Source organism: Condylura cristata, unplaced genomic scaffold (genome assembly GCF_000260355.1).
Source record: "Condylura cristata isolate star-nosed mole 26May11 unplaced genomic scaffold, ConCri1.0 scaffold00004, whole genome shotgun sequence".
Taxonomy (NCBI): domain Eukaryota; kingdom Metazoa; phylum Chordata; class Mammalia; order Eulipotyphla; family Talpidae; genus Condylura; species Condylura cristata.
The window spans coordinates 38,334,161-38,356,979 of NW_004567105.1; the positions used below are offsets into that span (position 1 = coordinate 38,334,161).

At 42.5% G+C, this 22,819-nt stretch overlaps 1 protein-coding gene across 2 annotated transcripts in view; it reads right to left on the reverse strand.

Annotated features, from left to right (window-relative positions):
• The window catches only part of ANO6 (anoctamin 6), a 179,995-nt gene that overhangs the window by 111,328 nt on the left and 45,848 nt on the right, over nucleotides 1-22,819 (reverse strand). The window lies entirely within an intron of this gene.

The following is a 22,819-nucleotide window of genomic DNA, read 5'->3' on the forward strand; positions in this document are numbered from 1 at the left end:
GTTAAGGGCTTAGCTCCACCAGACTGTCCCCATGTCAGAGGCCAACAACAAGTTCATAGTGTCACTTGTGTTTCGGCATAACTCACTGTGTATCAAATCCTACAACCATCTGCCTGGGTTCAATTAATTTGCTAACGTGTCTCAGAGAAACACTTGCCAGTTTATACCAGGTATTATACAGATGACCAGCCAGATGAAGAAGAGGTACCCAGTGTGAGGTGTGTGGGATGGGCATACAGCCTCATGCCCTCTGCCAGTCTCCCCACATGACCAACACAGATGTGCTCCAAACCACATCCTTTGGGGTTTTTTTTTTTTTTAGAAGACTGTATTACTTGAACACAATTAATTCAATCACTGGCCATGGGCAATTGACTCCACCTCCCAGGAAGTCTGAGGTAAAAGTCCCAACTACCAACACCAGATGGGTCACCATGTCAACTAGCCTCCATAATCACTTTCTAAAAGTGACCTCATTCACACTTCAAAGCCACCTTTATGGCTCTCACTGACTAGGAGATTCCACTGGTTTTAAGAGCTCTCTACCCAGACTGGACGTGATAACATTATGGCTCAAGACAGTAAAAAGACCAATAGCAATAAGTGGACTCAACTGCATCTGAGACCTCTAATAACTTGGATAAAGAGCCGTAAGGGCAAGTTTAATAAACTAGGGAGTGTGACGGTAGAACAGGCATTAAACTTCATTAAGAAATGACTTAAATTTACAAAGTGTGATGTTATCTTTGCTTTACAGAGGCTCTTTTTTAATGTGGAGTGTGTGTGTATATACACACATAATACATATACATATATACAAATATATATACACATGTATACATATTTTTAACACATTAGAAACTTTTGTGAAGAAAAAGAATGAGTACTGACCTATGCAGAAAAATCCCCTCCTATTACCCAAAAGAAATCTGGGCATTTACAGATCTCCAAGTGAGTCCTCAATAAAACCATAAAAAATAAGTCAACAGTTCAGTCAATTTGGCTACAAACACTTAGGTTTGGCATGCCAATGTCTGCATTAGGTTCCAGGTTCATTCAGAAGTTAGGGGAAATTGACACTTATTTGTCTATTAAACCTGTATACTGCTATGAATTGAAAGCAAATGCCAGTCGAAATGACCATGCAAACAAGTGGCTGGAACACTTTCACCAAGCTGAGTCCATCCACGGTGAACCAAAGCAGAAAAAATGACAGATGAGGTGAGCCAGGGCTGGGAGGTACTTGCCTCCGAGAAGTCCAGGAAGCCAACCACAATTACTGAAGCATCTGTTATCCTTCAAGAATTGTAAAGGAATAAGTTGGTTCCACCAACATCAGAACAATTGTCAAGTGTAATTATATTCCTGCAGACCATCTTCAGAACTTGCTGAGATGTGCTTGTGTACTAGGCTATTAGAAAATGTTTTAAATTGGGTTTTGCAGCTTGCTTCACATTAGGAAAAACGGCCCTAACATTTCCATAGCATTAAAACAGATATTGAAATAGTCTTGGTAGCATTTATGATACTCTTTTTCAGCAAAGCTAGCAAGTCGTTGAAATAAAACACGGCAGCTTTTATTTTTTTTAATGAACAATAACAATGTACATCTGATGGAGTCACTTGGTTTTCTTATCCGATTCCTTTATAATTAGATGCCCAATTTATATGTAGCTGGGTCAACAGATGGGACAGAGCTCTACTGTGGGTTGTTGTTGTTTTTTATATGAGAGGCCAGGCTAAAGAAAATAGGCATTTGCCTAAAGACAGAGGAGAAACAAGATATATTACCCAGATGTTCCATCAAATTAAAGGCATATATACAACTTGAAAGAATTTGTGAGAGAACATATAAAAGTACAGTTTTAGTTTATTTTGTTGGTAATGGAAACAAATGGATTTACTGGCTAATGTCAATGGAGGAGAGAAACTATAAATTCAAGTGAATAAAAACAGAAATGACTTTTCTGAAACGTCATCTAGACAGAACAAAGCTGCAGCTGTTGCTCTAAAGACCTAATAGAGTTTGGAGATGTGATGATTTATGATGCTAATATGATAATTATAATTCCACTATGAGGGGCTCCAGATATGCTAGTTAAGTCCCATTTCTGGTAACCTAAGACAGCTGAAAAGTTCATTTCTCAGGAAAAAACAAAATAGTCAAAATCAAGCTGACATTTTGAAAGCTTTTTATTAAAATAGAGACAGAGCTGAGGAAAATATTCAAGGAAGGCAAAAACATTCATTTTATTTTCATTTCTATATATCACTTTTAATAAAGTATCTTGAAATGTATCTCTGTAAGATCGTGGCCTCTCTTTGTGGAAGAGAAAGACGACTTTGACTGGCACCGTAAGTAGTCTGCTCAGCACTTGGATTGTAAAAAAGTGTTCAGAGCCTCTATGTTACCTGTTCATCAAAAAGCTGATTAGGAGCCCTCCCTTGTGGCACAGCTGGTTAAAGCACAGCACTAAGAAGCTAAAGCCACTTCCACATGAGTTCGATCCCCGACCCCGGAGGTGACCCACATGGCGCGCGCGGCAGACCTCTCCTGACCCACCCACTGCTCCTCTCAGCAGTGTGCTTCCTCAATCTGCCTATTCTGCTCCCCACTCTGACTCTGGTGAATCCTCTCACTGCCCTTGCAACTCTGGCCTGTATCCCAGTTCTGTATGCATAAATAAATAAATCTTTTTTTTAAAAAAAAAAAAAAGCTGATTAAAAGGAAAAAAGAGAAATACCAAATGGTCCCACTTATAGGAGGACTACAAGCAAACTGAACAAAGGATCAGGAAAAGGACAAAGCTTGCAGGTTGACCACAGACCTGTGGAGGGGTCCCAACAGGGGAGGGAAGAGCAAAAGGGACTGTGGTGATGGTTCATGGATTCTGTGGTGGTGGGAGAACTATGGCACTACACCTGAAGGGAGAAATCAAACACTGACGAGAAATGAACAATATAAGAAAAGTTTTAAAAAATAAATGAATTAAAAAAAAACACTGACTGAAAACTAGCTATTTTAATATAATGAGAAAAACTTTGGATTTAATATGTCAACACAACACAAAAGCACGCTTGTCAGGTTCCGCAAATATCTATTGCCTAGTTTGTATTTCATACCACCACTGTGTTAACAGGTCCTGGGAATACCAAGAAGGACAAGACAAGATTCCCTCATCCTCAGAAAGGAATCTGAGACACAGTGAATGCCACTTTTAAGTTAATCCGTAAGAGTGGGGCTACAGGCTTACAGATACTATAAGCGTACGGGCGAGAACACAGCACACACACATTACCTGGTTTACTGAATGCAAAAGTAAAATAATTGAGAATCTAGGTCACTAAATATGACTTGTCCTACATTTAATACCCATCGATCACATTCCAGTTAGCCAAAAAATGAAAGAAATGACTCATCTTCAAAACTTTATCAGTGTAATTAGTATAAGATTAAAGCCATAAAGTTTTTGGTTCTTATCTATTTCACAGTACAAAATGAAAGTCCCATTAGAAATAGCCAGAAATCTATCTCACTAATAGCTTAGTAATAGCACAGTAGAAACTTCACCAAAAACTAGCTGCTCTTAGGATTACTGGTCTATTAATGAGAAATGGAGTCATAACATTCATTATGATGATTGTAGAAGAGACAGCAAGACTTAAACGCACCCATGGAAAAGAACCGCTATCTATAATTCTATAATGTAGACAAAGTATTAGCCATGAGAAAGCACAAAATGATCACTCAGGAAATTCAAGGGGGAAAACTAACATGTATGGGTACTGCATCAGCAGTGAGCATGATCAGAACTTGGCGTTCACACTATCACTTAAGCCACAAGCATGGCAGGTGACAGGGTCCAATCAACGTAATTACTACGGTTAAGTGGTTGCCACTATTCTGTGGGGACACAGAGTGAACATCTAAGACTAGTGAACATTCACGGACTAGTGAAAACAGACAAGGAACTGGCACAAATTGTGCTGGGCACGAATGACAGGGATTCTGTGAGCTCAAAAACTGACACTGCATCTTAGATACAGTATCAAAGCATGAACAGAGACACTGATTTATTCTCAGTTGATTTTCCCAAAGCTGGTAATAAATGTACTTCTGCTGTCTATTTCATTGAAGTGTGCAAAGAATACAAACAATTCAAAACCACGCTATAGTAAGAAAATTAGCCACTATTTAATATAAATTAAGTTCATATTTCTATCGAAGAAATGAAAACAGAAACTTCCTGTCTCTGTGATTTTTGTGCAGGCACCTTCTAAAAATGCCTGATCTTATTTAATGCTGTTTTTATCCCTGTTTCAACAGATGATGAAAAGTTGAAGATTATTAGTTGCCTGAAGTCAACCACTAGAAGTAACACAACGGAAACTAAATATGTCCAATTCCAAAAATGGACATATTTTGGAGTCTTCAGCTGCTATGAATAATTCCAGGGGTCTCCTAATACTAAATATAAGTTGATAAAAAATTTAAATAACAGTAGGTATAAGTCCAAAAATATTATAATCGAACATATAAACATACCTTGAGGAACAAACAATGATGGAGAAATGGTGTGAAAATTACTGATATAACACTGTTAGAAGAACAGAAAAGCTCCCCAACAAGCAGATATAACACCTGGCAAATGGCCAATGACAGTCATGTGCCGAGAGTGAAGGCGATGGGAGTACAAACACTGGGATAAAAAAAACCATAGCACTTTTCCTGAGGGATTTCAGGATCAGAGTGTCCAGGTAAAGCAACACCAAAGGAATGGCATTTCCTATCTCTTGGGAATGATGATGAGCCCACGTGCTACAATGGACATGATGGCTAATGATCTCCCAGACATTATTCTCCCCTTGATTGGAGTCTCTAAATCAGGATTTCGGGATCCATCTGAATTTGTAGCTGAGCTGGCCTGAATGCCATCTCTCAATGCTTAAAGCAGACCTGCACCTCACCACCATCTCCTGTGGCTCCATCCTTTCCAGATGTTACGTGGGACCACCAAGTCTCACCCCCTACATCATTCAGGGGTAAGCCACCCCCTGAATGTCTGCACCATCCTGTGTCTCTCTTTCTGGATTCAGGATCTACTGTTCCAGGTGACAATTACATACATGGTGACCCTCACTTTCCATATTACCCAGAGGTCATAAGCCTGAAGATTGCAGATACTATAATATTATAATGAGATTCTGAAATGTAACCAAAGAGGGATTATTAGTAGAAAACAAAGTCAATAATAAAACAAGAAGAAAGGAGTTTCTTTCAAGGTTGTGATGGCTCATTTACTCACACTGGGTGATGAAACTGAACCTCTGGCTTCTGAAGAGTAGACAGCCCTCCACTTCAGATCCATCTGTCACTTAGCCTGAATCTCCTCATTACGGAAATGTAAATTACAATCAAAAGGTCATTGTGGAGAATCAATTAACTGGGACCTAAATAAAACTATTAAGTACTCTCTAAATATTGGCTTATTATGTTTAATAAACTTTACCATTTTTAATCTTTCAGGCATCAATTTTCTTTCTGACTTTTTATATAGACAAATGCATTCATTGCCTTTTTTTCATTCCCCTCCCCTTTTTTTTAAAGATTTATTTACTTATGCATACAGAACTGTAGTACAGGTCAGAAGTTCAGGGGTGGTGAGAAGATTCACCAGAGACAGAGTGGGGAGCAGAACAGGCTGATCAATGAAGTACACTGCTGAGGGGAGCAGCGGGTGGGTCAGGAGAGGTCTGCTGCACCATGTGGGTCACCTCTGGGGCAGGGATCGAACTCATCCTGAAGTGGCTTCAGCTTCTTAGTGCTTTAACCTGCTGCGCCACCAGGGAGGGCCTCATCCCCTTTTTTAATGAAATTTATTTATTTTTATTTTTTACTTCTACTTATATATATTTATATCATTATTCATTTTGTACAGCTTTCTCTTCTCAGGTGTAGTCCCTATAAAATTCCCACCACTGAGTTGCCCATGAACTGTCACCATAATCCCTTGTGCCCTTCCCTTCCCTGTTTTAATCTCTCTCCTTCCTCCTCCCCTGCTATAAATCAGATGTCTCTGATTTATAGTTGTCTGCTAATTTTCATTCCCCCCCGACCCCTTATTTGGTTCCCTTATATGGTTCCCTTATATTCCCCCTATAGTATATGAAGCCATTGTGATATTTTTCTTTTTCCTTCTAATTATTTCACTGAGCATCATCCCTCTCAGCTCCATCCATATTGTTGTGAATAGCATGAGTTTCCCTTTTTTGACGACTAAGCAGTATTCCATTGTGTATATAGATCATATCTTCTGGATCCACTCATCTGGTTTTGGGCATTTAGGCTGTTTCCACACCTTTGCTATTGTAAACAGTGCTGCAAAAACATAGGAGTGAAGGTTTCCAAAATTAATTTAAATGCAAAAGAAGATTTAATATAGTAAATGTTTTTGAATGACCTAAGCACTGCTGGCTGAGAACTTTTCATGAAAAGAAATGTGAATTTAAAAAACATTTTCTAACTTCTCTGAATCTAGATTAATCAATCTGCTACTCCTGTTTGTTTCAGGCATATATAAATGACTTAAATACTTAAATGAAAATATGTGGCATCTTCCTCTAATCATTCCTGGTATGCAAATTACAATTCATGTAGATGGTTTCCATTGGCGTGCTGTGCTTTTCCCATCCTGAAAACAGTAACAAGTGTACAGAAATGCTCCCTCTCTCTCTCTCTCTCTCTCTCTCTCTCTCTCTCTCTCTCTCATAATTCTAAGTAGAATAGTTGAAATAAGAAGAAAAAAATGTAAGGGTAAGGCACCAGCCAAACATAGGCACAGGGAAGGGCAGGTGCCCCAAGCAGAAGCAGCTATTCAGGAGAGATAACCTCATAACTTGTTTGTCACTAGCCACAGGGCAGAAAAATAACTTCCAGTTCCTTGTCAAAATTTTCCACCTGGACAATTCTCCTCTTAACCTAGGTCTATAAAAACCCCTCTTACTCTTCCCTCAGTGTGACTTCTCTGACCTCAACTCTCTGGGGTCAGTGAACCTGACCTGGGAGCACAGAAATAAACCTACGTTTGGTTTTACTGCCTTGCTATAGCTTTGTTTCCTCCTTACTGTACTGAACCTTTCAATATGCCGAAACCCAGTTAGGCACTAATGTCGCCTTCCAGCTCCCGGAACCTCTCCACTGCAGACGCCTCACATTCACCATGGGCCTTGATTCCTGGGCTAAGTCATCTGCCCTGACCCTTCTTCCTAAGAGGCCCTCACCTAACTCCCTCGGGGGACTGTTCCATACACGGTGGGCCCACGTTGGTCTGCTCCTGTCACACCTAGACCTGGATTTGGGGGCGCCCTCCAGACTAGGTGCCCATTCCTAGGCACAAAGGAGCAGTGGAGATGGTCGACAAATTCTAAGCCTAGCCTGGTCACTCCACTGGGATGCCTTTTCTCGAACCTCAGTCCATTGGGACTTAGGCCAGATATACGCCCTAAGCGCATCATCTACTACTGCAACACTGCTTGGCCCCAATTGGATCATGGCTCCCACTGGCCGGAACACGGCACTTTTACTTCACGGTTTTTACTGACCTAAACAACCCTGCCATTGCAATGATCAGAGGTCTCATATATTCAGGCCTTCTTCCTTCTGTGCTCCAGTCCCTCCTCCCCCTCTCAAGTCCTGCCTTACATTTCAAGTTCAACCAGCTCAGGATACTCCAAAGTGGCCAGACCCTTGGAGCTCAAGTTACTTCTCTGATTCCTCTAGCTCTGTCTTTTCCTCACACCCACCAGCCATCGCTGTACCCAGGCCTAGGGTCCAATAATCCACAGTCCTCTCAACCCACCACACCAGAACAACCCCTCCCCGAGTCTTCCTCCACTTCACCTTAGGTCTCTTCCTCATTGCCAGACCCTTTGCCTCTATCTCCTCTCTCCTCTCGGGTAAGCAGTCACACACGCTCTGTCAGCCCCTTCTCTGCCCCGTCTGGGCTAAAGGGGTGGTCTAGATCCAAGTCCCAGACACACCATGACCGCATTATCCAATGTCTAGTGGCTGCCCTCCAGGTGGCTGCCCATAAAGCAGTCAATTGTGAGAAACTTAGCAAGATCACCTAGGCCCCACTTACCAATTGCTTCCAACCATACACCAGACTGGACCCCAAATCCCCGGCGGGAGCTACAGTCCTAGTCACTCACTTCATTGCTCAATAGCCCTAACATCAGAAAGAAACTAAAAAGGCTGAGGACGGCCCTCAGGCCCCTATCCGGGATCTGTTGAACACGGACTTTAAAGTATTTAACAAGCAGGAGGAACAGGACAGGGGAGAGAGGGAATCCATAGTCACCAGAGGATGAACTCTAGGCACAGCTCCTGGTGGCTGCCTTGAGACCATCAGGCCCTGCTCCTCCAATTGTCGGAAACTGTTCTGACTCTGGTCAGGGACCATATCAAGATCCTTTTAACACGTTTGAAAATTTTAGTCTTGTTGATTTGCTCTTAAGTTTGTGCCCTACTCATTCCTTTCAAACCTCCTCCAAGAACTTTCTCTGAACCAACTGCCTCTGCTCTTAAATCCAACCAAACCCTGGACCCGCTTAGAGACCTCTCTGACCCCAAGGAACCTCCTGTGATTTCAGTCCCACCCAGATTAAGTTCGATTCCTTTTGTGTCCTACTTTTACTTTTCTCTGTAAACCCTCTGACTTCTCCCAAGATACAAATTCCAGGCTGCACACCAGCAGACAGGATATACCTCCTCAACCAAACTCCGTCTTCCTCACTTTTGATGCCTACCATCTTCCAGTCCGGCTCAGCTCCTCCGGAGCCCAGTGGACTCATGTGGCAGCCTGTCCTGGGAATTGACCTACACCACAGACTGAACAAATTGCACTCCCAGGCCCTCCAAACCTGGTAGATAGGCCCATACCTGGTCATCCTCACCATGCCAATGGCTGTGAACTCCAGGGATTCGATTACTGGCATCACCCATCCATGCTCCGACTGCGGCTACTGATAAGTACTCCTGTAACATGGTGAAACCCACCAAATCAAGCTTTACCAAATCTCAGTGACATTTCTGCTTTCTTGATCTATTCCCTATTTCTCTTTTCTACACACAAAGTCATGGTAATGACCAAATATGCCAGGTAGTTCCAACGACAACCTGTCAGGCAGTGCCTTCTGTCCCAGCACAGCTATGCTGAAGCTAAACAGAGATCTCTTTCAATTGCTGACATCTCACCAGTCCAGAATTGGGCTTGGGACTCGCTCAAACCACAATCGTAGTGACCCTGCCAACTCTTTAACCTGTACTGCAGACCACTGGAGGATGGTTTACATCTTCGCTCCTGACATGGATTCTCCCATAGGCGAGACCAATAATTATGATTTTTCTTTTTCTTTCATGTTCACTCCCTGTCTCCTCAGGTTTATCCAAACCCACATCTCTGAAATGAGCTGCCAATCCTTTAATCAGCTGCTTCTCCACCATTATCTGCCTCTTCCACAGTCCTCTCTCTGTTTCCAACAAACCAGCCTCCCTGCCCCACTTTGATCCATCAGCAGGAAGTAGAGTCAGATGAGTCTTTGTCCTATCATCACCAAAAGGCTGGAATGTAAGGATCAGGCACAGCCAAACATAGGCGCAGGGAAGGAGCAGCTGCCCCCAGCAGAAGCAGATATTCGGGAGCGATAAGCTCATGACTTGTTTGCTGCCACCCACCGGTTGACACAAGCCCCGGCAGAAAACTAAGCTCCAGTTCCTTGTCAAAATTTCCACCAGGCCCTTTCTCCCCACTACCGAGGCCTACAAAAACCCCTCTTGCCCTTCCCTCAGTGCGACTTCTCTGACCTCCACTCTCTCTGGGTCAGTGAACCTCACCCGGGATCGCAGAAATAAACCCACTTTTGGTTTTACTGGCCTCGCAATCTCTCTGTGTCCTCCTTATTGCGCCAAACTTTTCAAAAAGAAGATACCAAGTCATTCATGAAGATATAACATGTGTTAGGGATTTTAACTTATGACTGGGATCCAGTACTATTTGTCAGAAAATTAATAAATACACTGTCTGCTTTATGGAAAAAATTTAATTACCTCCTTGATTAATGTATGATCACTAAGCCAAAACTGGGGCCAATTCCTGACTTTTCTCCCTCCCTTACTCTTGACATTTGAACAGTCACTGAGTTTAACCTTTGTTTAACCTTGTCCTATATATGTATTCTCTGGAAAACACAGCCCTTCCCCCTCCATTTTACTCTTCCATTAGGTATTTATTTCAGTATCATCCTTCATGTACCAGATTATTTGCTCATCTTTGTGTTCCTATAACAGCTCCATGCATGGCCAGTAAAACCTGCTGTAGTACTACAGGAAGGTCCAAAACCTCAAATTTTGTCATTACTATTGATTAAAATGCAGTATTTTTCAATTATCTTCTAGTAAAAATGTAAGAAAGACAGGGATGAAAATCACTGATAAAAATGGCTCCTATAAGCTGGAAAAGATCATGCTTAGTGAGATAAGCCAGAAAGAGAAAGAAAAATACCAGATGGTTTCACTCATAGCAGGAGTATAATGGACCAGGTGAGAAAATAACAAGAATAATGAACAGCCATATACCAGAGACATTTTGTGGGGGTGGAGTGGGGAATGGGATCAAAAACGGAGGGGTGGGGAGGGAAGTGCACGGGATTATGGTGATGGCACAAGGGTGACTTGGTGATGGGAAACCCGCGGGGATTACAATTGAGATGGAAAAAAAATATACAAAATGATGTAAAAATAAACTGTTTTAAAATTTAAAAAAAAAAATGACTCCTATAAAAAGTTAATTTGGTGGCCCAGCAGGTTAACGCACTAAGAAGCTAAAGCCATTTCTGCCTGAGTTCAATCCCAGCCCTGGAGGTGACCCACATGGCACAGCAGACTTCTCCTGAGCCACCCACTGCTCCCCTCAGCAGTGTACTTCACTGATCTGCCTGTTCTGCTTCCCACTCTGTCTCTGGTGAATCCTCTCACCGACCCTGCACCTCTGGCCTGTACCCCAGTTCTGTATGCATAAAAAATAAATCTTAAAAAAAAAAGGTAAATTTGGGGGGGATAGGTGTCCATGACCCTTACCACACTGTATGGCCAGGACTTGGCTTTTCTTCTCATTTATCCAGGCACTCCTGGATAGGAAGCCATGTCCTCAGAGCCTGCAAAAATACCTGGAATATTACATATACTCTATAACTGAGTAAATAACAAATGGCAGGAAAAAATTATAAACTTTATCACATCAGGAAAGTTACTAGAGCTTCCCTGGTAGCCTATGGATTAAGTCTCAGTATTGTCACCACTGTAGTCTGAGTTTGATTCCCATTCAGGGAGCTGACGCACATGGGGCACAGATCAGTCTGGCCTGCTGCTTCTTCAGCAAGTATTCCAGTCAATCCACCAGTTCTGCTCTTCACTCTGTTTCTAGTGGGCCCTCTCATCCTCCTCCCCCAACCCCACATACCTCTGGCCTAAACCTCAGTCCTTCTACACAAAAATAAATTAAAAACAATTTAAGGCCCTGGTGACGCAGTGGGCTAAAGCACAGCACTGAGAATCTAAAACCACTTCCACAAGAGTTCGATTCCCACCTGCCCCATGGCATGGCAGACCTCTCCTGACCTGCCCACTGCTCCCCTCAGCTGCGTACTTCGTCGATCTCCTCTTCTGCTCCCCACTCTGTCGCTGGTGAAGCCTCTCACCGCCCCTGAGCCTCTGGCCTGTACCCCAGTTCTGTATGCACAAATAAATCTTTAAAAAAAAAAAAAGCAATTTAAAAAAGAAAAGTTACTAGTGCTCTTCAGTTCCTCACAATGCAATTTAACTACTACATAGTAAGAGTTTTCATATTTCCAGAAACATGTTGTACTGCATGGAGTTATGTCCACATATAAAACAAGGCTAAAAATACAGTATCCCTCTAAGACAATTTTCTTCAAATACTTAGGTGATATTAACCAAGGAGGTGAACAGCCTGTCTATGACTTTGCCTCACACTCCAGCAACTCTAAAAGGAATAGATTCCCACCTGTAGCCCCAGAGACTTCACAGAACAAAACATGTTTCGAATTAGTACTGGAGCTTCAGTTCCATTCTCTCAGGCTATAATGCTTATCCATGTGCCAAGGAGCACAGTGTTTTGATTTAAATATTAACTTGGTCAGAAATCAGGAAATGCTAGTCCTCCAACTTTGTGCTTTTTCAAAATATCTGTGTTCATCTGGGGCACTTTGCAATGCCATGTGATTTGAATCAGCTTTTCAATTTCTGCATCTACTGCATTCTGCATATTCACTACATTAATAAGTGTATTTTTAGATTTAATAATGTTAACAACACCCAATCATATTACTGAAAAGTGATTTTATTGAATTTGACCAATTTGGTGTTATTTTTTACAAGCTTGGCAAAGGCAGCAGATGTTCTCTAAAATAGAAGTGGTGTTAGTTACAGAAATATGTTCTGATAACATCTTGATACACTTAAAAGTGAACTTTCAATTTCTAATAACATTGTGGAAAACCATCACTCCCTATCACTGTCACTTCTGTCCAACTGGTTCAGGTCTTGTAAGACCCTCCAGGTTCCATGGCCCTCCCTGTTCGATGGCCCTCCCTGGTGGCACAGTGGGTGAAAGCTAGCACTGCAAGCTAGTGGCAGCCACTTGAGTGCTGGTTCAATCCCTGGCCCCAGAACTGATCCACATGGCCCAGCAGACCTCTCATGGTCCGCCAGCTGCTCCCCTCAGCAGTGTACTTCATCGATCTGCCTGTTTTGCTCCCCATTCTGTCTGTGGTGAATCCTTTCACCCTCCACACCTTTGGCCTATACTGTACTGTATGCATCAATAAATAAATCTTTAAAAAAAAAAAAAAAAGGCCCTCAGGGTTCCCAATTGAAAACCACCCTGGGTTGCAGTTGGTTACGGCTCAACTGAAACTTGGTTCTAGTTATTGACCTTTCCATCCCCAGATTATAGTGATTATGGATGTCCTGGGGATGAAAGGGAACACCACACTTTGATTCTTATTGTCTTCAAACTCCAAGCACATGTAGTCATAACTGCATGCTTAATTCGGAGTTGGCCTGATTTCAAGTCCAGTTTTTAAAGCCTCAGAGGTGTGAGAACATAGAAATGCAAGAACTTAAGCCCTACAGGCCCACACCCTACATTATAGCACCTTGATGCTAAAGCATTTATGTTCCAGAATTCAGCATGTTTTATAATTCAAAAAGAAAGTAACTCTCTTATGTATATGCTATCTATTACTGTGCTCCCAGTGAAATCTGGGAAAGGACCGCTTACTCAACACATTCCTACAATTTTCTGCAGCCCAAAATACAAATTCACACTCAAGGAACAAAGGATAGAGTCTCATGTTGCTAAAGTTTCTCCATTAAATGAGTTCAGATCTGTCAGAGAGCAAATAATTTAACAAAAAATAATTTTTCAGCACTTTTTGAATTATAAGTAAGGAACTGTGAAAGTGTAAATACAAGAATGTTTCTGGTATGGAAACAACTTAAATGCCCCAAAACAGATGACTGGATCAAGAAGCTGTGGTCTGTATACACAATGGAATACTATCAGCTATCAAAAAGGATAAATTCACGTCATTTGTGGCAACATGATAGAGCTGGAGGGGGATGATACTCAGTGAAATAAGTCAGAAGGAAAAAATAAATCACATATTTCACATATGGGGGGATATAGGAGAACCAAATAAGGAGTCATTAAAAAAAAAAACAAAAACTTGCAGACAAACTATAGATCTAAGACATACAGCAGGGGAGGAAGACAGAGATTGCTCACAAAGGAGAGGGAAGAGTACTAGGAACTATGGCTGGCTGTTTACAGGTGACATGTGGCTGGAAATTTTATGGGGCTACATTCTGAGGGGAGAAACCAAACGTTATGCATAAATGAACAATGATGTAAATAAGTACATTACAATTTTTAAAAATTAGAATATATCTGGCATATAATAACAGAAGAACTCAATATCCTATATTGAGCCACCTGTCATAGGGACAAAAAGGAGAAGGCTTGCAATTACCTTAGAATGAAAGGTGAAGGACAAGTCCCAGAAAGAGGATCTCACAATTTGGCCATTTATCAAGTCAGCATTTTCTCCCAAGAATCACTACAAATAAACTCCACCCCAGAAAGTGAACCCTAATTTTCCATAAAAGGAGTTCAGAATAGACATAACATTTTAATTATCAAATTGACAGAAAAGAGCTATTAATTCCTAACACAGGCACTGGAATATACTTCCAAAATTGGCCAAAGTGTTCATATTAATCATGCCCTACAGTCAGGGCATGATTATATCAACTAGGATACAGCTATGTAATAATATAATGCAATTATTTAAAATAATTTTGTAATTGCCTGTTGATTTTGGTTTTTACTTTGTTATAATTATTTCCTCCACTTCCATCCCTTATTTGGGTACCCTACACTCTTCCTATCAGAGGAGCCATTTGGTATTTTTCTTTTACTTTCTGGCTGACTTCACTGAGCATAATCCCTTCTACCTCCATCCCTGTTGCTGTGAATGGCATGAGTTTATCTTTTTGATGGCTGGGTAATATTCCACTGTGTATATAGACTACATCTTCTTGATTCTGTCACCTATTTTTGGGAGCTTGGGTTGTTTTCATATCTTACCTACTATAAAAGGTGCTGCAATAAACTAGGAGTGCAGGTATCCTTTGAATTAATGTTTTTGTGTCCTTTAGGCAGATCCCTAAGAGTGGGATCACAAGACAAATGCTCCACTTTCAGCAAAGCAAATTCTGACACCGTACAACCTACATGCACCCTAAGGACATTATTCCAAGTGCAATAAACTAGCCACAAAAGGACAAATACTGGTGATTTTTGGAGTCCCTGGAACAGTAAAATCGAAGAGACAAAAAGCTAAAAAAGGGTAAAGGGGAGGCAGGTAGTTTGATGGCTAGAGAATTCCAGCTTTTGCAAGATAAGAAAGTTCTAGATAAACATGGAACATATGACCTAGTAATCCCACTCCTAGGTATCTACCCAAAAGACACAAAAACACTGATTCAAAAAGACAACACCTGCACCCCCATGTTTATTGCTACTGTATTTACAATTGAAAGACATCGAAACAACCCAAATACCCAAAAGTGGATGACTGGTTTAAAAAGATGTGGTATATATACACAATGGAACATTACTTAGCAACCAAGTAATAATAATAATAAAAATAAACACATGCCTTTGCAGCAACATGGATGGAGCTGGAAAAGATCATGCTTAATGAAATAACCCAGAAAGAAAAGGAAAAATACTGGATGGTTTCACTCATAGCATGAGTATAACGGACCAGGCAAGAAAATAATAATGATGAACAGCTATATTAAAAAAAAAACCAAGAAAGTAAGTTCTAGAGGTGAATGGAGATGAGCACTGCACAGCAGTATGGACCTACTAAGAACTCCTCAATTGAACACTTAAAAAGGGTGGTGATAGTCTAGTTTAGGTTGTATGCACTTTACAATAATTTACTTTTAAAGCCCTGCTAATAGTTATAGGTTAGGGTTCACCTTTTACACAGGCAGCAGAATCTACACAGGCAGCAGATTCTGGGGATTCTTAGATGAAGGACACAACCTTTCCCACATGCCCTACCCTACTTAAGCACAGACCCTCCCCACCAGGCCTGCTTCTAGTGGTAGTGGTGGGGGAAGGGGGATGGATAGATGGGTCTCTCACAGTGTTAGGGCTTTTATCACCTTGTCTATAGCCCGCCTTTCCTTTTGCCATGAACCATTGTCCAATAAGCTGGAAAGTATACACAAGAGACAAAAGGAAAAAAAAAAAAAAAGGTTATGCCTTGTGTGAACTAAAATTTATTGAGGGGGGCGAGGGGGAGGGGGGAATACAAAGAAAATTAAGCAAAGGAGAAACAAAGGTGGAATGTCAGATTTTTTTTTTTAAAGATTTATTTATTTATTCATACAGAACTGGAGTACAGGCCAGAGATGCAGAAGGTGAGAGGATTCACCAGAGACAGAGCAGGGAGCAGAACAGGCAGACAGAAGCTGCTGAAGGGAGCAGCGGGTGGGTCAGGAGAGGTCTGCCAAGCCATGTGGATCTCCTCCAGGGCAGGCAGGATCAAACTCATGCAGAAGTGGCTTAAGCTTCTAGGTGCAGTGCTTTAACCCGCTGTGCCACCAGGGAGGGCCCCTGTTTTTATTTTCTTAATACTTCTCTGTTATCCAAATTTTCTACAGTGAACATACATGAAACATTTTGTCAAAAAGCATCTCCATTTTTTTTTTCCTTTAGATTTGTTTTATTTATGCATACAAGAACTGGGGTATAGGTTAGAGGTGCAGGGGTAAGAGGAGACCCCAGAGACAGAGTGGGAAGCAGAACAGATGGACTGACTGAAATCCATTGCTGAGGGGAGCAGCAGGCAACAGGAGATGTCTGTTGTGCCATGTGGGGTATCAAACTCAGGCCACAGTGGCTGGCAACAGCTTGATAGTCCTGACTTTAACCCCTGCACCACCAGGAAGGTCAAAGCATCTCCATCTTTTTTTTTTTTTTTTAAGATTTATTTATTTGTGCATACAGAACTGGGGTACACGCCAGAGGCTCAGGGGCAGTGAGAGGCTTCACCAGCGACAGAGTGGGGAGCAGAACAGGCAGATCGACGAAATACACTGCTGAGGGGAGCAGCGGGCGGGTCAGGAGAGGTCTGCCACACCATGTGGTTACCTCCCCGGCAGGCGGGAATCGAACTCATGCGGAATTCTCAGTGCTGTGTTTTAACCCGCTGAGCCACCAGGGAGGGCCAGCATGTCCATCTTAATATGTCCAAATAAAATTTCTTTGATTTCTCCACTATGTTTCTTCTCCCTTAAAAAAGGTTGCTATGCATCTTTCCAGTCTCAGTAAGTGGCCCCCACAAAGCCTCCCCCCCCCAAATTCATCAGACCGAAATTATTGCAGTAACCTCTCACATCTCTACATTCAACTCCATAGTAAATCCAGTCAGCTGAACTTTCAAAATTTATCCAGAAACCAGCTACTTCTCACATTCTCCATAGGACCTCAATAATAACAGCCAATACTTAAAAAGTGCTTTTTATCTCTAGAGACTGTTTTACATTTAGTTCTTTGCATAAATGAACCTACTCTACTCTTGCAATTGCTCAAAAGGGTCAAGATAAGTATTATCACAACCTTTATATCACCCATAAAGGCACTGATAGCTCAAGTATTTTGCCTGAGGTCACACAGCAAATCAGCAGGACTGGAATTTGAACCCAAGAATTTGCAGTCTATGCTTTAAGTAAAAAGGATTTGGCTTGCTGATGTCGTGGAACTTGCTCTCTTTCATCATGTCTCTTATCAAATATCTCTGCGTCAGAGAGGCTGCTCCTGAAACCTTAAACTATTTCAACAAGAGCCACCATCCTCTGCCAACTTTCTCCTTTGCACTGCTCTTCAACACATAATAATTACATTCTTAAATAATGTAAGAGTTCCACGAGGGCAAAGATTTAACCTCGACAGTAGCTGAGTCCCACAGGCTACGAACCTAGACAACCTTGGGCTGTGGATCACGAACTGGCCAAGGACAACCAAATGCATGCACAACTTCTATATGGTTGGTTGCTGGAGCCAGGCAGCCTGAATTCAAAGCCCAGCTCCCTATGTCCCAGTGCCTGCCCCAGAAAAATGGGATCGTGGTGCTTTCTCTCAGGATAGCTTGGAGGATGAAATGAGTGGTGGCTTGGGAAGTGTTGCCCATAGTAGCTCACCACAAACAACAGGTAAATAGTAGCTACATGTGCTGCATATTGAGAGAGAAAATTGTTCTTTTTTTTTTTTTTTAAAGGAAAAAAAAAAGCATATGGCCTCTGGGGCATGTATAAGAAATAAAAATGCCAGCAGCAATTTATTGACTGCTGATTTTAACAAAAGTTCATTAGCAAAGTGCTTATATATTCAGACTAATAGGTCCAATAGTCCAGGGTGTTATTTTAGGCTAAAGAGAATCAACAGCCTAGAAGGTAATTTCACTTTGATTTGGGCCACTCCCTGCTGTGCTGGGGCTCAGAGGGAACAGAGATGAAGGTCAAGTGCAACCTGGGCAGCAAAAGCTTTTTTCAGCCTGCAACAGCCCAGCGGCCTCAGGTGTGGGGCACCCAGATACAACCCCAGTTGACTGGCTTCTGCTGGAGTGCTGGCAGAGAATGCAGCATCCAAGCGCTGAGGATGCTGGGATGTGCTATGAATTGGTGGCTGTGGGAGGCCTTGGGTGGGGAGGAAGGGACCTCTTTCGAAAGCAGAGCAGCCAAGGGCCCCCAGGTGGCCTAGGAGTTAAGTCAGTGCTATCACCACAGTGGCTCGAGCTCAATCCCGACCAGGGAGCTGACCCACATGGTGTGGCAGACCTCTCCTGTCTCACCCACTGCTCCCCTCAGCAGTGGGTTTCAGTCAGTTTGCCTGTTCTGTTCCCCACCCTGTCTGCTACACACCCCACCTCTGGGCCATTTACTGAGATGGGGAAGATGCATAACAACTTTTTTATGGGAGAAGAGACATAGTGGAGAAATCAATGAACTTTGATTTGAACCTTTTAAGATGGAGATGCACCACCTCCCTGGTGGTGCAGGAGTTAAAAGTAAAACACTATTAAACTGTTGCTAGCCACTGTGGCCTGAGTTCGATCACCAGCAAGGGAACTGACTCATGGCTCAGCCTAGGCAGTGTGTCAGTAGATGTGCCTGTTCTGCTCCCCACTCTGTCTTTGGTGGATCCTCTCAACCCGCCCCCACACCTCACCCCCACATTTAAGGCATCCCAGTTCTACACACACAAAAAAAGTGCAGCCAAGAAACTGATCCTGTCTGGTCACCAGAATGCAAAGGACTCCAGTCACTCTGCTAGTCCTGTGACCACAGCACTTCTCAGCCGTGTGAATACAGTGCTTTACAAGGGGCAAACCCATGCCATTTGCTGCAAACCAGCAACTCTAGGGCCTCTTCATTCATTACACAGTGATTCTGCAACTTGAAATTCTTGCACAGGTGCCAGCAAGCTGCTAAGAACCTCCCACTGTTCTTCCCAGAGGACAGGGCAGTGATGGGGGAAGGCAGGCAGAGCCACTCTCTTGATTGGGGAGTGCTTTATTTAATGGGTTAGAAGGCCATAGCAGTTAGAATCCCATTAGGTGCTTTGATCAGGTGATTATTCTCCAACTAGCCAGAAGCAGCTAAGGAGTCTCAGACATTTCTACTCAGGAAAATCCCACAAAGTAGTCCCTTCACTGAGATTTTAAAATAAACTGATTATATGATGATAGCTAAATTACCTTAGAGATTCAAGGTATTTAAATTTCCTCAAAATATGCCCTGAACATGTTAATTACATAGAAAATACAAGTGACACTTAAATCAAGTGCCTCTACCTAGGGAGTGAGCAATAATCCTGACACTTATTCCAGGATCAAATGTTTTAAATTGGGGCTTCCCTGGTGGCCTAGAGGGTGCATCTCAGATTTGACACTGCTACAACCTGAGTTCGATCACCAGCCAGGGAGCTGACCCACATGGAACAGCAGATCTCACCTGTCTCACCTACTGCTCACCCAAACAGTGGATTTTAGTAGACCTACCTGTTCTGCTCATCATTTTATTTATGCCTGTCCTGCTCCCTATTCTGTTTCTGGTGGGTTCTCTCATCCCCCACACCTCTGGTCTACAAATCACTCTTTCTACAATTTTTTTTTTTAAAGCAAGCAAGCCAACATGTGTCCAAATAAAATGCAAATATCTGGAGAACACACCACAGCACAACAGTGTACATCTGCTTTACGCAGTGAAATATAGGAGATAATACAGGTAAAAATACAAGAGGACCCTCCCTAGTGGCATAGCGGGTTAAAACGCAGCACTGCGAAGCTGGCTGCGGCTGCTTCTGTGTTTGAGTTTGATCCCTTGCCCTGGAGCTGACCCACATGGCGCAGCAGACCTCTCCAGTCTCACCTGCTGCTCCCCTCTGCAGTGTACTTCGATGATCAGCCTGTTCTACTCCTTGCTCTGTCACTGGTAAAGCCTCTCGCTGCCCCTGCACCTCTGGCCTGTACCCCAGTTCCATATACATAAATAAATAAATCTTTAAAAAAATACAAGACTGAGCATACAACAGAGCAATAAGCCCACTTTTCATACAGTAAATGTGCTTAAGTATGTGCAACTGAGAGCATGTGCACAGAGAAATTGCAAAGGACAGACCTTAAATTATTAACAGAAATTACATGAGGGACTAAAATTATGGAGGCTAATCTTGGTCATATTCTTGAATGTTTGTAACTTTTACAATGACTATATACTGTCTGGCAATAAAAATACAACAAATAAAGATAAGACGCTATCTCAAAAAGGAAAAGCTTTACTGGCCTTTATCACCGACTTGATTGCATTGCAACACAGTCCAAGCCCTTTGCCTACTGCCAGAGCCCAGGTAACAGGCACCCCTCCACCGTTATCTGCTGTGACCCAAGTCACCCAGGGACCTAGTGATACTCTTGTGTACATCCTGAACCTAGTGATCATTTTACATTTTTTCTTTGACATTGCAACAATTTTGACAGCCCTCATCAGATTCATTTGAAGGCTTGCCTGCCTCCCTCTCTTGGATACTCTTCCTTCCCTCTGGTCTTTTCTCTTGGTGCCTCTCCCCTAGGACCCCTTACTTCCACCCAGGTCTACTCCTATGTAATCTATCCCATTTCATTCATCAATACCTTTAGACTAGATATTCCAAATTTGATGCTCCATTTCAGATGTGTTTTTTGAACTCCTGGTTCGGAACTCCAACAGCCTGTGATACCTCCACTTGGAAGCTTCTAGAAATTCAGTCATGGAGTCTTCACAAAGGATTTATGTACACACCCACACTGTCCTTATGTTTACATTTATTGGGGCCTCCTTCGTGGCCAAGGGTTTAAGTCTCAGCACTATCACTGCAACAGCCTGACTCGATCCCTGGCCAGGGTGCTGACCCATGTGGCGCAGCAGATCTTTCCTGTCTTGCCTGCTGCTCCCCTCAGCAGTGGATTTCAGTCAATCTGCCTGCTTGCCTCCCAACTCTATCGCTAGTGAATCTTTCCCCCACCCCTCCTCCCACTTCTGGCTTACAGCTCCATTCTTCAACACAAAAATAATATTAAAAAAATTTTTTAATTAAAGTAATAAAATCACAACCCACATGCTTCATGAATGTGAAACTATTAAAAGGTTAAAATATATGTAGGTTTTTTCCCCTGACTCTGAGCTATTCAGTGATAGTAGTTCAGCTTCAAAGCATTCTTGAATTCATGTTCTCAAAAGCTAGGTCAAGTGTTAATTTTGAGCCCAACTAAACAGGAAAGATAATAGAGAAAGAGGCCTATTTTCTGACTTTGTACTCACTGGCAGAGGAGGGGGGAGCTGTCCCTGTGGCCCCCATCAGGCTGGGTGTCCTTCCTGTGTGAGCCACGCGTAAGCAGATAACAGGCCTGCTCTATTTTCACTCCTCCACGTTGCTTTTTTTCAGTTAGATGGGAAGAAAGTAGATACTGAGTGTCACTGTGGTTTTGACTGGTTCATTTGATCATGGACCCAGTGTACTCAGCTATGGTCAGTACAATGACCAAGGAGAAAACACCTGGGAGCCAGCACCTCTGCCCAGAGACTCTGTGCTTCACAAGTTGATTTGTACCTGGGAGCCGCCCCAACCCGCTATTGAAACAGCATCTCTAGGGGTCATCTGGTCAGCACCCCAGGTCATTTATGACACTCTTGATGTTTCTACTGACTCTGGGGAACGTTTGTCCTAAGGAAAGGAGGCCAAAATGAAGTTAAGAGTTTTGAGCAGCTGCAAAGTTCAGGGAAAGTAAAAAGAACAATCATTTGCCAGGTGACTCTCGTGTCAAGCTGAAAAATGATTTCGAAATCTTTCCTTATGGATCTTCGCCCCCACTCTTTCCTATCATTTTTCGTGAATCTTCTTAAGAGAAGAAATGAAAACATTTTTTACAAATTTATTATTTTATATGTGTCAAAGAACTGGGTTGTAGGCCAGGGGTGTGGGGACTGTGAGAGGACTCACCAGAAAAGAATGAGAAGCAAAACAAGCTGAAATCTACTGCTGGGGAGCAGCGAATATGACAGGAGAATCTGCAGTGCCCTGTGTGGGTCAGCTCCCTGGCCGGGGATCAAACTCAGGTCATAAAGGTGATAGCACTGAGACTTAACCTCTAAGCCACTAGGGAGGCCCAGGAATTTGGTTGAGCAATAGGTGAAGACTGTTGAAATGAAGCATCGAAAAGAAAACCTGCAGGTCTAGAAAATAAACCAAGATTTGTTTTTGTGCATGTTAAGTTGGAGATGCCAGTTCAACAATCAGGCCAAGAGGTAAAATAGGCACCTTATAATTAGATGACATTTAAGGTTCTGGAAATGACCGTAGGAGGAGCTGAGATGAGGAAATGTTCAGAAAACACTTGAAAGTTTAGAGGCCAAGAGCAGGTAAGGACCCAGCAGGGGAAGAAATGATGCTCAATGAAATAAGTCAGAAGGAAAATGAAAAAATATTCGGTGGTTTCACTTACAAGAGGAATACTGGGAAACAAAACAAGGGATCAGAAAAACAAAAAAAGACAAAACTAGCAGACATCCAGTCTGAGACATCAAATAAGGGAAGGGGAGGGAGAGACGTCATATGAGAGGAGA